At 47.8% G+C, this 15968-nt stretch overlaps 1 protein-coding gene across 5 annotated transcripts in view; it reads right to left on the bottom strand.

Annotated features, from left to right (window-relative positions):
• The window catches only part of SIPA1L2 (signal induced proliferation associated 1 like 2), a 224439-nt gene that overhangs the window by 163718 nt on the left and 44753 nt on the right, over positions 1-15968 (bottom strand). For all 5 annotated transcript variants that reach the window (XM_043596300.1, XM_043596303.1, XM_043596301.1 and 2 more), the window contains exon 2: positions 9441-9490. The gene's annotated coding sequence lies outside the window, so the exon portion shown is untranslated. The remainder of the gene's footprint in view (positions 1-9440; positions 9491-15968) is intronic.

Genomic DNA, 15968 nt, shown 5'->3' with positions numbered 1-15968 from the left:
CAAGATAAAACGGAGACACACAAACTAAATTGCCCCAGGTTTCATTAAGCTAATAATCTGACACCTGGAGGGCAAACCCTGTCATTGCCCAAATTCAAAATAAAGGTTCTTTCCCATTGTTGTCACTAACCTAGACTATTTTCATGAAGCCCGTTTGCCGGATGTTTCTGTGCAAATACGTGGAAGCTGGCACGGGCTCAGCCTGAGAGCCGGGAACTAGAATCCTCTCCCTCAGGCCAGAGCTATAGGCCCAGCACCTACGTACAAATCCCCTGACCGTCTCTGTTCTCGGAGCACCCAGGGCAGGGAAGACGGTCACCAGAGCTGTTTGCATTTAAGAAAAACACACCTCCCAAGGACTCACAACAAGCCTTAGAAGAGAAAAGTGCTCACAACTGCTGGGTAGCACTATCACTATATTGAGGAGAAGAGAGAATCAAAGCAGGTGCCTAGGTGGCTCAGTCAGTTAAGCGTCTTGACTCTTGATTTCGGCTCAGGTCATGATGTCACAGTTTGTGGGATCAAATCCCTCGTCAGAATCCCTGCTTGGGGTTCTCTCTCTCTCTCTCTCTCTCTCTCTGCCCCTCCCCTGTTCTCTCTCTTGCCCGTGCTCCCTCTCTCAAAACTAAATAACAACAACAACAACAACAAAAGCGAGAGTGGGGTGGCGCCCTGGGTGGCTCAGTTGGTTAAGCGTCCCACACTGGCTCAGGTGATGATCTCACAGTTCATGGTTCAAGCCCCACGTCAGGCTCTGTGCTGACAGCTCGGAACCTGGAGCCTGCTTCAGATTCTGTGTCTCCCTCTCTCTCTGCCCCTTCCCACTCATGCTCTGTCTCTCTCTCTCTCTCTCTCTCTCTCTCTCTTCATTTTCTCAAAAATGAAATAAACATTAAAAAAATTAAAAGAGAGAATCAAAGAATCCGATCTTAGAAATGTGTTCACATTTGCTAGGCAATTCAATAGAAAAAGTTAGTGCATTTCACTGCACCTGTAGACTCTTCTCTAAATAAACAACCTTACAGAAGGGATGGCTGCCATTACTTTATGTCGATCGTGTCTCCAGGTGTGATGGAGACCAAATGACCTAAGATCCTACACCCCCCCCCCCCCAGATCGCAGAAACGTGAGGCACAAGGACTGAGTTTGGAATGACACCCACAATGTGATGATGTCATCTCTGCTATCAGACACACGGCTAATTAACACAGAACTGCTTCTCTCCAGGAAAAAGTTATTTCACTTCAGAATCAAAGTCTTAACACTATCCATTGTTCCTCAGTGAATGCTGCCTTTATGAAACCTTCCCCTGATATTTCCTCCCGAGAAATGTTTCATGAAAACAAACAAAGGAAAGAAAACAAACCCTGCTGAGATGCAACTTACGAAGCTAGAACGTGTTTTGTGAATGAGCCCTGCTGGCATTCAGGTTCCTGAAGGAAGCTAGCAGCCTTTCAGTAAGGGAATACTCAGAATTGTATCTTTATAGTGTGGGACTGCGAATATTTTCTGAATAGCAGCTCTCGAGAAGCCTTACTGCACTGGGACCATTTGGTAATGGTGATTCCCAATATACTGACTTTGATATCAGTCTCATTCACCTTCCAGAGGTCGTACAGACCCAAGAAGCCACTTCAGGTGAAGGTTCAACCAACCAGGAACAAGGTTCTGGCTTTCGCGCCGCTCAGGGGCAAGTGTGTTTTGTGAGGCTGGCTACTTCAAGCGGGTGGTGGGGCCAAAATGGATGAGTTAGCCTTCTCCAGAAGTCACCTGCCCTTGGGACCCTGCCAGAGAAGGAGGTCTGAGAGCCCAGCTCCTCCCGGCTCCATAACTGCTTAGCTGGGTGACCCTGAACACATCATGTACGTCCCTGGGCCTCGGCTTCCTTATCTTTAAAATATGGATATTGGGGGCGCCTGGGTGGCTCAGTCGGTTAAGTGTCCAACTTCAGCTCAGGTCATGATCTCACTGTTTATGAGTTCGAACCCTGCATCAGGCTCTGTGGAGCCTGCTTGGGATTCTGTCTCCCTCTCTCTCTCTGCCCCTCCCCTGCTTTCTCTCTCTCTCTCTCTCTCTCTCTCTCTCTGAAAATTAATATAGTAACACCTACTTCAAAGAACTATTGGGAGATAAATGAGATAGTTGAAGTACTAAAGTATTATCTATCACACAGTAGCAACAGTAAGCAAATAAAGCTGCAATAATGGACTAGAATAATTATTGAGAAGAAGAGAAAATGGCCTGCAAATATTTGCAGATGAGACAAAGTGTCTGCCACATTCCATCATCAAGCCCATCCATGTGATTACACTGATCAGGGCCACGTTTTGGGAAAAATTATTTGTAATATAACAGACATAAAGCACACTGTCCTTTGCTCAACGAGACAGAACCTAACGGTAAGAGAAGAAATTGGAAAAAGAGAAGGAAAAGACACCCCTCGTTATCAGGAAAAGTGCATCTTACCGTGTGAATTGAGAAAAACAACCCCGACAATAATAAATGACAGGTTTGAAAAAAACAAAACAAAATGACTAAAGAGTCAAGAAAGAAAGAAAGAAAGGAAGAAAGAAAAAAAAGACAAAGAAAGAAAGAAAGAAAAAAGGAAGGAAGGAAGAAAAGAAAGGAAGAAAGAAATAAAGAAAGAAAAAGAAAAAAGGAAGGAAGAAGAGAAGGAAAGAAAGAAAGAAAGAAAGAAAGAAAGAAAGAAAGAAAGAAAAGAAAAAGAAAGAAAGGAAGAAGAGAAAGAAAGAAAGAAAGAAAGAAAGAAAGAAAGAAAGAAAAAAGGAAGGAAGGAAGGAAGGAAGGAAGAAGAGAAAGAAAAAGAAAAAAGGAAGGAAGGAAGAAGAGAAAGAAAGAAAGAAAGAAAGAAGAAAGAAAAGAAAGAAAAAGAAGGAAAGAAAGAAAGAAAGAAAAAATGAAGCAAGGAAGAAGAGAAGTTAAAGAAAGAAAGAAAGAAAGAAAGAAAGAAAGAAAGAAAGAAAGAAAAAAGGAAGGAAGGAAGAGAAAGAAAAAGAAGGAAAGAAAGAAGGAAGAAAAGAAAAAAAGAAAGAAAGAAAGAAAGAAAGAGAAGAAGAGGAAAGAAAGAAAGAAGAAGAAAAAGAAAGAAAGAAAGAAGAAGAAAAAGAAAGAAAGAAAGAAAGAAAGAAAGAAAGAAAGAAAGAAAGAATGAATGAAAGAAGGAAGAAGAGAAAGAAAGGGTGCCTCCATGACGGGTGTCGCTCAGTCAGCCCCATGCCCTTGGTGACCTCACCAAATTCTCCTACTCATGCGACCAAACACAAATCCATCAAATCATCTCTTTCCATACATCTTTTTTGCTATGAATAAACCACACCGAAATGTACGCGTCTAAATGTATTCATTCGTCCATTCACACGTGTGTATGAAGTGCCTGCGACCTGCCAGCCAACCTGGGGGTGCAGCGATGCATGGTCGGCCCAGCTCACTAGTGCCCCCTCCGCGTTCCATGGTTACAGCAATCAAACCCCATATTACAGCTATTTGTATACAATTCGTTCTTTCCGGTTAGATTATAAGCTCTTGAAGGGAAGGACCGTATTCCATATTTTAAACTTTTTCTTTTAAGTTTATTTATGCATTTTGAGAGACAGAGAGTGAGCGGGGAAGGGGCAGAGGGAGAGGGGGGACAGAGAAGCTCGAGCAGGCTCCACACGGTCAGCGCAGAGCCCAGTGCAGGGCTCAAACTCGCCAATCATGAGATCGTGACCTGAGCCAAAATCAAGAGCTAGGTACTCAACAGACTGAGCCACCCAGGCATCCGGGGAGGGACCCTATTTTAATCATCTTGTTTCCCGTGGTTCCTGACAGAGTGTTCCATTAGCAGAAATTACCCAACAAGTGTTTACAGAAGCAAATCATCTCCAGCACGAATGGAACAAGAGAGCCCACGGTCTCCCTCCCACGAGCTCTTCAGATTTTAAGCCCACTTGACTGAGGCGGCTAAGACTTTCTATAAATCTGGCTGATCGTGTGATAGGAAGTAGACTGTTTTGCAACATAATCTGGAAAATGTCGGTGTTATGCCATGAGTATAAGCAGCAAAACGTGAAGTTAAGGGAGAGATGGGAAGTCACCCAAACGTTTCACATGTAGGCCAGTGCGTTCCCCAATGTCCAGGCGCCTGAGTGGAGGATAAGGCACCATCACAGATCTTGACATCCTGATCCTGGCAACAGGTGGCGCACTGCTGTTGGAAGCAAGCAAACAGCATCTACCCCAGGGCTGTTCCCCTACGTAGAGACATCTAAGCGAGTATGAGGTCTCTGCAGAAATCCGGGCAGGACGATAAGAAGTTTACTGGTCTGAGAACGCTGTAAGTCAACGGAGATAAACTGTGGCCTCTCTGGAGGTCAACTAGAACCTCTTGAACTTCATCGGCCTCACAAAGTTGGCCCCCAAAAGCCAGAAAGCAACGAAGGATAGGAATGAAAGGAAGCCTAGCTACCCCTGCCAATACTTATTTTGATTCCAAAAAGGTGCAAGGAAGGGGCATCTGGGTGGCTCAGCGGGGTAAGAGTCGCACTCTTGATTTTGGCTCAGGTCATGATCTCACCGTCGCTGAGATCGAGCGCTGCATCGGGCTCTGGACTGACAGAGAGGGGCCTGCTTGGGATTCTCTCCCTCTCTCTCTCCCTCTGCCCCTTCCCTGAAAGCTTGCTCACGTTCTCTCTCCCTCCAAATTAACATATTAAAAAAAAGAAAGGTCTGAAGTTGAAGGTAAAGCTGAGAGCAGAGAAGAGGAACAAGACGTTCCAGCTTCACAACTTTCTGATAAGAAAACACCTAAGGAGTTAAAACTTCCTACCAGGATTCTGAAGGCCATCTCTAGACCAGTATGGTACCAGCTATCCCGGAAAATCCCTTTCATCTTTGTAAGGACTCGAGTTTGGAGCTCAGCCCGAACTTTTCTCATACAGCCCCTAATGATAATTGATTTCTCTTACAGAACAAGTCTCCTGACTTGTTCAGGAGATTGGCTGCTAAGCCTTTACAAAGACTTAGTTAAGTGAGTCCTAATTTCTTTTTAAAAAAAATTTTTTTTTCAACGTTTATTTATTTTTGGGACAGAGAGAGACAGAGCATGAACGGGGGAGGGGCAGAGAGAGAGGGAGACACAGAATCGGAAACAGGCTCCAGGCTCTGAGCCATCAGCCCAGAGCCTGACTCGGGGCTCGAACTCACGGACCGCGAGATCGTGACCTGGCTGAAGTCGGACGCTTAACCGACTGCGCCACCTAGGTGCCCCATAGTGAGTCCTAATTTCATCAACGGGAAAATGAGGGGACCAAATGAGGGGACCATCTCTAAAATTATGCAACAAGTCAGGAGTTAAACCAGTGTGTCACTTCCTCAGTTCTGATGCTATTAAAACATTCACAGATTTCAAGCAATGTATTTGTTACAGATAAATCTATGTGAGAATAACCGTCCTTGCACAAGAGAAAACAGAAGAACCAATGCAAATGAGCTTCATTTACACTTTTTTTTAACAACAGACATGTTGTACAGATTCCTGACGGCCCCTTTGCCTGGGGTGTTCGTTACCCATGTTAAGAGAGATTTAAAATGGATTTTCAGGGGCACCAGCCTGGCTCAGTCGGTTACACGTCCGACTTCGGCTCAGGTCAAGATCTCGCGGTCCGTGGGTTCGAGCCCCGCGACGGGCTCTGTGCTGACAGCTAGGAGCCTGGAGCCTGCTTCGGATTCTGTGTCTCCCTCTCTCTCTCTGCCCCTCCCCTGCTTGTCCTCTGTCTCTCTCGCTCTCCAAAATAAATAAACATTAAAAAAAACGGATTTTCAACTTGGAAAAAAAGACTAGTTGGTACAGAGCAGCTACAGCACAACACAACATGGCTTCACTCCACACTCTGCTCTGAAAGAGTTTGTCTGGATTCACATCATAAGCAACTCAAACAGTTTCCATTTTTTTAATGTTTATTTATGAGAGAGAGAGGGAGACAGAGCACGAGCGGGAGAGGGGCAGAGAAAGAGAGAGAGAGAAATCTGAAGCAGGCTCTAGGCTCCGAGCTGTCAGCACAGAGCCCGACACAGGGCTCGAACTCACGAGCCTTGAGATCACGACCTGAGCCAGAGTCGAACGCTTACCGGATCGAGCCACCCAAGCGCCCCTCAAACAGTTTAAAACAAAAAGACGGTAATTAAGAACTTGCAAAAATACTGGTTTGTATCATGTGACAAAAGACCAATACCCAGAATAAAGTTTCAAAAGCAAAAAACAGTACGTGTAATAATTCCAAAGACAAACAGGCCAAAAAACAAACGAACAAAAACCACAAGTGGCCATAAAGGTGCCTAACTTCAGCATTAATTAAAACAAATAAATAGGGGCGCCTGGGTGGCTCAGTCGGTTAAGAGTCCGACTTCGGCTCAGGTCATGATCTCTCGGTCCGTGAGTTCGAGCCCTGTGTCAAAGTCAGGCTCTGTGCTGACAGCTCAGAGCCTGGAGCCTGTTTCCGATTCTGTGTCTCCCTCTCTCTCTGACCCTCCCCCATTCATGCTCTGTCTCTCCCTGTCTCAAAAATAAATAAATGTTAAGAAAAATTAAAAAAAAAAAACAAATAAATAAATATGAAAACAATAACAGTTTTCACATTAAAATCAGAAACAATAGACTGAGATTAGTCGCTGTCGGTGCCGGCTACAGGCTCACTCCTGAGTCACTGACGGAATCCTAACTGGGCACAACCTATCTGAGGGGCCATCTAGCAATATCTCCAAAATTTTGAGTGTGAGTACTCTTTCATCCAGCAATTCCATTCCTAGGAATTTATCCCCAAGAGATAGTTACGTAAGTATGTATATACTTGTTTGCATGCAAGCATTTTGTTACTTAGAGCCAAACGCTGACAAGCCCCGAAGTGTCCTTTCGTAGGGATTAAATAATCTTGGAGATACACGAGGAAATCCGGTTCATCGTTTAAAAGAATAAGTAGGCACTACTGAAATACTAACAAGGGAAAGACATCTACTATGTACTGGTAAGAAAAAAAAAAGCGACCGGGAAAACAGTATGAAGGGAATAATCCCATTTTTGTTTTGTTTTCTTAAAAAGTGCGCACGCAGATTCAGACTAAAGTCTATTGACACGGGCTGCCTTCGGGGAGTGAGATTATAGGGTATGCTATACTTTATATACTTCTGTGTTGTCTGAACACATCTATCAATTTCAAAACTAAAGAATGCCATTTTCGATAAAATAAAGTATGCTTAAAATCATGAGCCTGTATCACAAACGTCTGTACAGTCTCGTATTCCATAAAATCCACATAACTTCGCTCATCGAAATGAGCCATAAGGAAACTAATCTGGAGTCCACACCCTCTAGGCTGGAAGCTCTATACACCTGATCCAAAAAATCCTGGACAGTGTTCATTCCTGGCGGAGCTATTTCCCCATGGTGCTGAAAAGCACAGTAAGGGACACGGGTTAATCCAAGGTGGGGTCCAGGCAGCTTTTGCCCCTCGGTGGGCCAGAGGCTACTAACACAGGGGACTCATCGTCTGGCTTCAGGGGGGGCCAAGGAACCAGGAAGGACAAAAACAGCTGAAGGAGGGAAGGTCTTCCCTTAAGACCAACCCAGGTACCACCCTCCTTTCTCCTGTGCTGGAATGTAGATGATGCCCCTTCATTGTTATTTTCACATCACAATGTCCTCGGGCATCAGGACTTCATTAGCACCTCCTCGGCCAAGTCTCCTGAGTCCCACACAAGAAGGAACTTAGTCTTTTCAGGCTGACTTTCCTTGATTCCCCCTCTTCTCTCTCCCGCGAGTAGTTTTGGAATTTCACCATCAAAGCACTGATGTACTTATACCTGGTAACAAGGAAACCCATCGTGGGCATCGCGCCCTCCTCCAGAGATAGATACCCTGGCTGCTGTCAAAATGCTCCTCTACTGAAGAACATTTTAAGACACAGGCTCTCAGGCCGCAGCCTTCAAAATGCACCAACACATACACACACACACACACACACACAGGCGACAGAGGCTGTGGGAACAAAGAGGATCCAGAGATGTCTGGACAACTGGGGGCAGGACCCGACCCTAGAGTGGACCTCAGACGGAGGGGACGAGGCTCTATAGGATGCTCCGGGCCAGGTGGCAGGACCGGCAGACAGATCCTAGATTAGGTGTTAGTAAGGAATCCATATTAAGTTCTGGACTGATCACTGAACTACTGTCGACCAAGTGAGTATCTCTATTTTTAGGAAACACACACTGACGTTTGGGGAGGGCCAAGGGCCACGATGCATGTAACTTATCCATAAATGGTGCAGAAGAAAACTGCGTGCGTGCGCGTGTGCGTGCATCTGTGTGTGGACAGACGGACAGACAGAAGGATGGTAAGTAAGCCACTTCTGATAATCCAAGGCCAGCGACCAAATGTGCAGGGGCAATGGCTACCACTGAGGGCTCCTTCCCAAACCACCTGGTGTCCTGCTGTTACAGAAAATGCAGGGGCGCCTGGGTGGCGCAGTCGGTTAAGCGTCCGACTTCAGCCAGGTCACGATCTCGCGGTCCGTGAGTTCGAGCCCCGCGTCAGGCTCTGGGCTGATGGCTCAGAGCCTGGAGCCTGTTTCTGATTCTGTGTCTCCCTCTCTCTCTGCCCCTCCCCCGTTCATGCTCTGTCTCTCTCTGTCCCAAAAATAAATAAACATTGAAAAAAAAATTAAAAAAAAAAAAATGCAACACACACAAACACAGAAATGTGGACACACACAAGGGAGCAGCCAGCTCTGCCTTTATCCCGTGTTGGAGGAAGGCATTCCAGGTGACGCCGCGGGGCCCCAGGCACAGGGGCCGGGCCTCATCCAGGGGTCCCCAGCCCTCCTCCACCCCACCCTCCATCACCTTCCTCACTCACAGTGGCCCCTCAGGGCAGGGCACACTAGCCACCAAGACAGCTGCTTCTGTGCAGCCCCTGAACCTCCGCTATGCTCACACTTTGTCCCTTTACTCTAAGTAGGGACACTCCTTGGAGAGCTACACCAACCAGTTTTAAGATTCATGCCCTTTTAAACACTTTAAGGGACAGAGGCTCACAGGAACTTGCTAGTCCCTCCTTCTGAAGCCCCCAGTTTAGGCAATTCCAAAGTTCAAACGGCTTCTTCTTCTTTTTTTATTTATGTATTTATTTTTATTATTTTTTTAATGTTAATTTTTGAGAGAGACAGACAGAGTGTGAGCAGGGGAGGGGAAGAGGGAGGGAGACACAGAATCCCAAGGAGGCTCCAGGCTCTGAGCTGTCAGTGCGGAGCCCGACACAGGGCTCGAACCCACAGACCACAAGATCGCCACCCGGGCGCCCCTCAGATGGCTTCTTATTAATGGGACCCAGAAGCCCAAATTTAAACCTCTAAGCAGTGGCTTGGGGGTGGGATGGGGAGTGAACTCACCTGAGCAGGGAGAACAGAAGCCTCCAGCTTGGGCCACTGGGAGCAAGAACCTGCAAGAGAAGGAAGAGTTCTAGTTCAGAATCACAGAAAAACTTCCGGTCAGCGGTTTTTAAGGTGTGGTCTGAGAGTCCCCAGGGGTTCCCAGGACCCTTCCAGGGGTCTCCCGGGTTCAAACCATTTTCGCAGCAAAAGGCAGGATTTCCCTTTTCCACTCTTCCCGCCAAGGCACGGCGGAATCTTCTAGAGGCTGACTAACCAGTCTCGGCACAAAAGGCTTGAGAGTCTAGCTGTATTCTCGAAAGCGAGGCATTAAAGAGATTTGCGAAAATGTCGTTCTGCTCATTAAGTTTCTGTCGTTCTGGAAAACACTGATTCTCGTAAAACGTGTTATTTACAATAAAAGGTGAAGGGCTTACTGCTGCCATGTTTAATATACGAATAACTATTTTTAAACCTCTCCATTTGAATCCTAATGTCACAAATCTCAGTAGAGATGAGCCACATAATAAAAAGCTCTCTGGGATCCTCAATCACTTTTACAGATGTCCAGGGGGCCAAAAATTTGTCAACCAAAATTTTGACAACGGCTGGTCTAAGGGTCTATTTCTGGTACTAACTTCTGTTAGGCTGCATCTGCTTTTAATATAGCAGCAGCGGACAATATTGGATATACAGCACGAAGTACCAGGCGCTCTGCTAGATACTTCCTGTACACACGGTATTTCCACATTCATGATCACTTGAACAGAATCGGCCTCTCCTGCCTCCTGGATGAGGAGACTGGTACTCTAAGAAATGGATTATCTGCCCAAAGTGAAGCACACAGAACAGGGTGTGAACTTGAGTCAGCCTGGCTCCTAAGATCGTGATCTTTTCGTGACATCATTTCTAAAAACAGTCGTCGTAAGAATTTATGCAAACTGAACCAGGGCGAGGCGCGCTGAGGCCCCGCACCTCTACCTGACATCGTGCGGACTCAACACGCCACAGCGTGAGGTGCGCGGCCTGGATGAAATGGTACCGACGTGGCTTCCCTAAGTCCTGGTAGAGTCCTGCACTCTGCTCCCTACAAAAGACAGACCCCGGTAAGTGAGCTGTCCCGCAATGGCCGGCTTACGCCTACAGTCCCAGAACGGTATTGACCGCGATCAATTACAAGACCACCTCCCGAGAAGGCTACCGTTGGCCTTGGCTTTGGGAAGCCCACCTTTTTCAATCTGTCTCCATTCTTACAAAGCCCTGAAACAGCTGACGAAAGGTTACTGTCGTTAGTCCCTCAACTGCAGGGGGACTTAAGGTTATGTGCGCCTGTAAGGGACGGGGGAGACATTCTCACGGACTTAACTTAATGGAGCCGATGCAGCCAATTCGGAGCTTAAAAATCCAAAGCACGTACGGCGAGTCCCTCACAAAAAATTAAACCTGGAATTACCATACGATCTAGTAATTTCCCTTCTGGGTACATACCCAGGAGAAAGGACAGCACACGTTTTGAAAAGATGCACACACACCCGTGCTCACAGCAGCCTTACTCACAACAGCCAGAAAGCAGAATCAGCTCAAGTGTCCATCAACAGATGAACGGAGGAACCAGCTGTGGCAAATCCACATGATGGAATATTACTCAGCTTTCAAAAGGAAGGAGATCATAACACCTTACACCACGGACGAACGCCGAAGACGTGATGCCAAGTGAAGCAAACCGGCCGCAAAAGGACAGATACTCCGGGACTCCCCTTACATGAGGTACCTAGAATAATCAGCTGCATAGAGACAGGAAGCAGAGTTGGGTGGTGGCCAGGGGCTGGGGGAGGGGGAGGGGGAGTTAGAGTTTAATGAGTACAACATTTTTCTGCTCGGGAAGAGGGAAAGTGTCTCGAGACAGATGGTTGCACCACTGTGTGAATATACTTAACGCCACTGAACCACACACTTAAAAACAGTAAATGTTCTGTTGTGTAAACTTTATCACACACACACACACACACACACACACACACACACCGAAGAATTTATCAAAAAGACTTAACATTAAATAACGGGGAAAAGAATATATTATTGGGCATCCTAGGTCATTGCTTCAATCTTTTACTAGCTTATTAACTCCAACCAGGGGCGCCTGGGTGGGTCAGTCGGTTGAGCATCCGACGACAGCTCAGGTCGTGATCTCACGGTTCACGAGTTCGAGCCCCGCGTCGGGCTCTCTACTGACAGCCCAGAGCCAGCTTAGGATCCTCTGTCCCACCCCCTTCTCTGCACCTCCCCTGCTCATGCTCTCTCTCTCCCTTTCTCTCAAAAATAAACATTAATAAATAAATAAATAAATAAATAACTCCAACCAAGCATCCATCCACTTGGCCCATGTTCGCCAACCACCTCCCAGCTACGAGCTCCTGTGCCTCAAACAGCTGAAGGAGACCGTCTCTGGGCAGCACAGGAAGGGCAGCGACCCAGGCATCGCACTAGATGTACTGAGATGCAATCTGGAAAGGCCTGCTTAGGAGACTCAACTGCACGGTGAGTGATAAATGTTTCTGGCACACAAAGCCACGAGCTCGTGCAACTACAAAAAAAAAAAATCGTATCCTCTGAACTATCCATATTTTTCAAAGTTGTAGGAACCCTTTTTTTTCTCTCAAGAGGCTTTCTAGTCTTCTAATTTTTTTTTTTTTTTTTTAATGCTGGTACATTATAAAACCCTCCGCTTTTTCAAAGTCCTATTGATGAAACGGTTTGCGTTTCACGACTCACTATTTTGGGGTTAATTTCTCCTCTTCGGCCGAGACCCTTTAACTGACGTTGTGACATCCCCCACACAATGAACGCAACTCTGTAAAAGGCACTTTTCCTTCCTTTGATACAAGCAAATATCCTGTAAACAATCCGTGCTCCACTCTTTTAACTCACTGCTTTTGTTTACCGACAGGAAAGGAAACCGCAAATCCTCCCAAGTGGGACTGGGGGGCTCCACGGTTCTCCGTTTCCTACCGAGCAGGTGGTTTACATGAGGCAACTGGCTATTGTCTTTTGCCTTGTTTTTGCTCTGGAGAAGAAAATCGGTGGGCTTTCGGCAGAGCGTAGTTTCCTCAAAGCGCAGAACTTGGGGCTGTGCGCTGTCCTGCAGAGAGCGGGTCAGAGAAAGGCGAGATGCTCTCCTGTCCCCTGGCCCATTGCTGAGAGGCGGCGACTCACGCTCCAACAGGACTCTCTCTGCCAGAAAACCAGATATGCAGGCAGAGAGAGGCCTGGCCCTTTGTTCTTACCAGCAGGTTCCTCAGCTGTTTTTCCCAGTGAAACAGGGCTCTGAGAAAGTGAGGGCAAATATTTACTTTCCACTGAGAAGAATAAAAATATTCGGTCCAGCTCGAAGTCATTACTTCTCCAATGTTAGGACATGCTTGCTAGTATTCAGGAAAAGCACCAGAGAAAGGCTACAGTGTTTTGTTTTTTGTTTTTATTTTAAACAGAACAATTCCTTTCGAAAGGACATGGGTCCGAGAGGCAAACTCCTAAGCACTGCTTTCTGTCCTTATACCTGTGAACGCTGGCAATGTGTGCAAGCAGTCCTTGCGAGGACCGGCCCCGCACTCGCCAGTTCTGGGCCAACAGGCCAGCCACGGTTCCCGCCCTGAATCTCTGAACCACGGCCGTGTCCTGTGCACCGTCATGAGGCCCAGGGGTGCAGAGCTACCGTCTCAACCCAGACCTCCCTCACCCGCTCCGAAAGGAAACTGCACACTCCAGGAGATGGTTCCTGAAGAAGGCATATAGCCGAACGTGGAATCAGCGCCGGATTCAAACAGCCAGTCGTTCCCAGAAAAGGGTTTGGGATCCGCGCAGATGAATGTCACCTTAGGCCACGTGCTCCAGGAAACGCATGTTGGAAACCGCTGCCCCTGCCACGCCCAGCGTCCACCAGCACTGACCACGCAGGAGCACGAGCCATCAGGCTTTTACCATCTCGGCCAGTCGCACTTAGACACACCGTGTTCAGCGTTTTCAGTCCATTTAGAGGTCTAGTTTTACCTGGGCGTCTCAATCACAGGCCGGAGGTCAAATGACTTCTCTGACCACCCTCAAGAGTCTGCTTTTGCTGCGAATCGGGTCGGCGCGATGTGAAACTCTCAACGCGGGCAGCGATGCCGTTTGGCTACGCACATTTCCTTTGGAATTTCAGCGTGGCGCCACGCACTACGTCACTCAGGTGGGGTTATATCTGTTTTCGTTTCGGTGTTTGTTTTGGCGGCTGTCGCAAACGTATTTTTAAACTGTTGCAAGAACCCTTAACAAGAGATTTACCCTCTTAAACGTTTAAGTGCACGATACGCTATTATTAACTCCATAGGCACGATGGGGCACAGCAGATCTCGAGAACGTACTCATCTTTACGTTATAACCGCAACCTTATACGTATTGAACAGAAATTCCCTATCTGCCCCCTGCCCAGCCCCTGGCAACCACCATGCCCCTCTCTGTCCCCGTGAGTCTGGTTATTTTTGGATTCCTCTCCTAAGTAGGATCACATGGCATCTGTTCTCCTGGAACTGGTTTATTTCACTTCGTATAACGTCCTGCAACTTCCTCCTTGTCACATACGGCCGGGTTTCTTGTTTAAGGCTGAAGAGTATCCTTTGTATATGTTCCCCGGCATTCTTTTCAAGTCAGGTGGAAAGAAGAAGGGCTCTGGAAACGCAGCCCCTTCAAAGTTATTTAAACATTGAATCAATATTTACTTAGCACCTCGAGCATTCAAACACTGTACTAAATGCTGTCCATTCTTGTCACCTAAGGCTCACTGCCTAATGGAGGGAGCCAACCTTTACACAGGTAAGTGGGATGAAATCTCTTGAAGGGCCCCGTTGGGGCACCAGCGAGGGGGAGGCCAAATTTTACCTGGGAGGAGAGAGAGAGGGAAGGTTTTCTGCAGCAGGTAACACGGGAGTAGCCGAACATGGCAAAGGTGTGGGGCGTGGCAGGGACAGTCCTATTCCCTCATGTCTATCAGCAAGGTACATACAGTCTTCCTCTCCCCCATGACTGGCCCAGGGTGAATAAAGAAGAATCTAGGCCTTGAATGCCTCCCCACACCTCGCAGAGCATTCATCATCCCCACAACACTGTGCTCTCGTATCTAGACTCTAGGATCCAGGAGGGCGGGGGCAAGGTTCACACTATGCGTCCCGTCCTAAGTACTTTGCTCCGTGCTTTTCTTCAAAAGGTCAGTATTTCCCGAAGAAGGAAGGAAAAAGAGAAGGATGGAGGGAAAGGGGAGGAGGGAGGAAAGAGGAAGGAAAAAAGACTGGCTCTCTGTGAAGACTTGAAAGCCGCGGAGAACGAGAACACAGGAGGCCAGCACAGTAAGGAGCACACAGTGCCCATCTGCCGGAAGAGAGAACGGAGGCGTTTCAGGACGGAATTCCCAAGGAATGAGCTAAACCATGTGCAGTCACCCCTGCGCTGCCATTTTTGACCTACAAAAGCAGGAATTTCATGTGACTCAACCTCCCACACGCTCCTCCCCAGTGAGCTTAACTATTCCACGCCTATGACTGCGACGCATCACTTGCTTTGGTACCCTGCTAGCTTGGCGCCCAAACAGCGAGCTGTCACCCCACCGTGCCACCCCACCCCGGCACCCCTACTTCGACATGCAAAGGGCGGAGCGCACATCCCTCCCACCAAACCTCGCCCTCGGCCCCCGCTCCACACCCCAGCTGACGTCTCTGTTCTCCCGGCCCGTGCCCTTGTGCGCCACCGTGGACCGTGGCAGCTCCAGTGTCTGTCTGCCCGGCACACCAGGGCCACGCCCCCTTCTTCCGGCTCTTGTGGGGAACCTTCCCTGGCCCTACGTAATGCCGTCCACTGGGCCACTCGAGGCCCGGCATTCCCTCACCCTCGGTGCCCAGTTCCGCGTGCAGAACCAAAGCCAAGTCGTCTACATTGTCCCTGGGCAGCGCAGGGGTCTGGGGAGGGAGAAGTTCGGTTTCAGCTAAGAGGACTAGCTAGGGGGACGTGAGCTCCGGCTACTGGCTGCCATCTTGCCGATGACACAGAGAGCGCGGCCGTGAAGGACGCCGCAAAGCGGAGTCAAGATACAGAGAAAGGGTCTGGGGCCACGTCAGAACCCCTGGCTCTGTAGCATGCTACTCCTAGATGCCTCCGTTACTTGAGCGATACCCTTTCCGTTTCTGCTTAAAGTTGGGTTTCTGTCATTCATAACCGGTGGTCCAGATGAATTACCTGGGCAAAACTGTACCACGCATAACATCACCTCAAAGGAGTCTTCAAATGACTCCCCTAAGATGGCCTTTACTCTGACAGTCATGGCGTCAGTAGGCTCTTCCCCAAATAAAGAAGCCCTATAGTTCCCATCACCCCAAACGCGAGCATCCTTACGGCCTCAGTGAGAGGCCTTCACCCCAATACAACTTTCTCAGACATCTCCAGAGGAAAAAAGTTTTCAAGAAAACCCTTCTAGACAGACAGTGTCTCTTGCTCTCTGCTACCCCCAGGGACCATTGCTTACAC

Source organism: Prionailurus bengalensis, chromosome D2 (assembly GCF_016509475.1).
Source record: "Prionailurus bengalensis isolate Pbe53 chromosome D2, Fcat_Pben_1.1_paternal_pri, whole genome shotgun sequence".
Classification (NCBI taxonomy): domain Eukaryota; kingdom Metazoa; phylum Chordata; class Mammalia; order Carnivora; family Felidae; genus Prionailurus; species Prionailurus bengalensis.
This window is presented reverse-complemented; position numbering and strand designations above follow the sequence as displayed.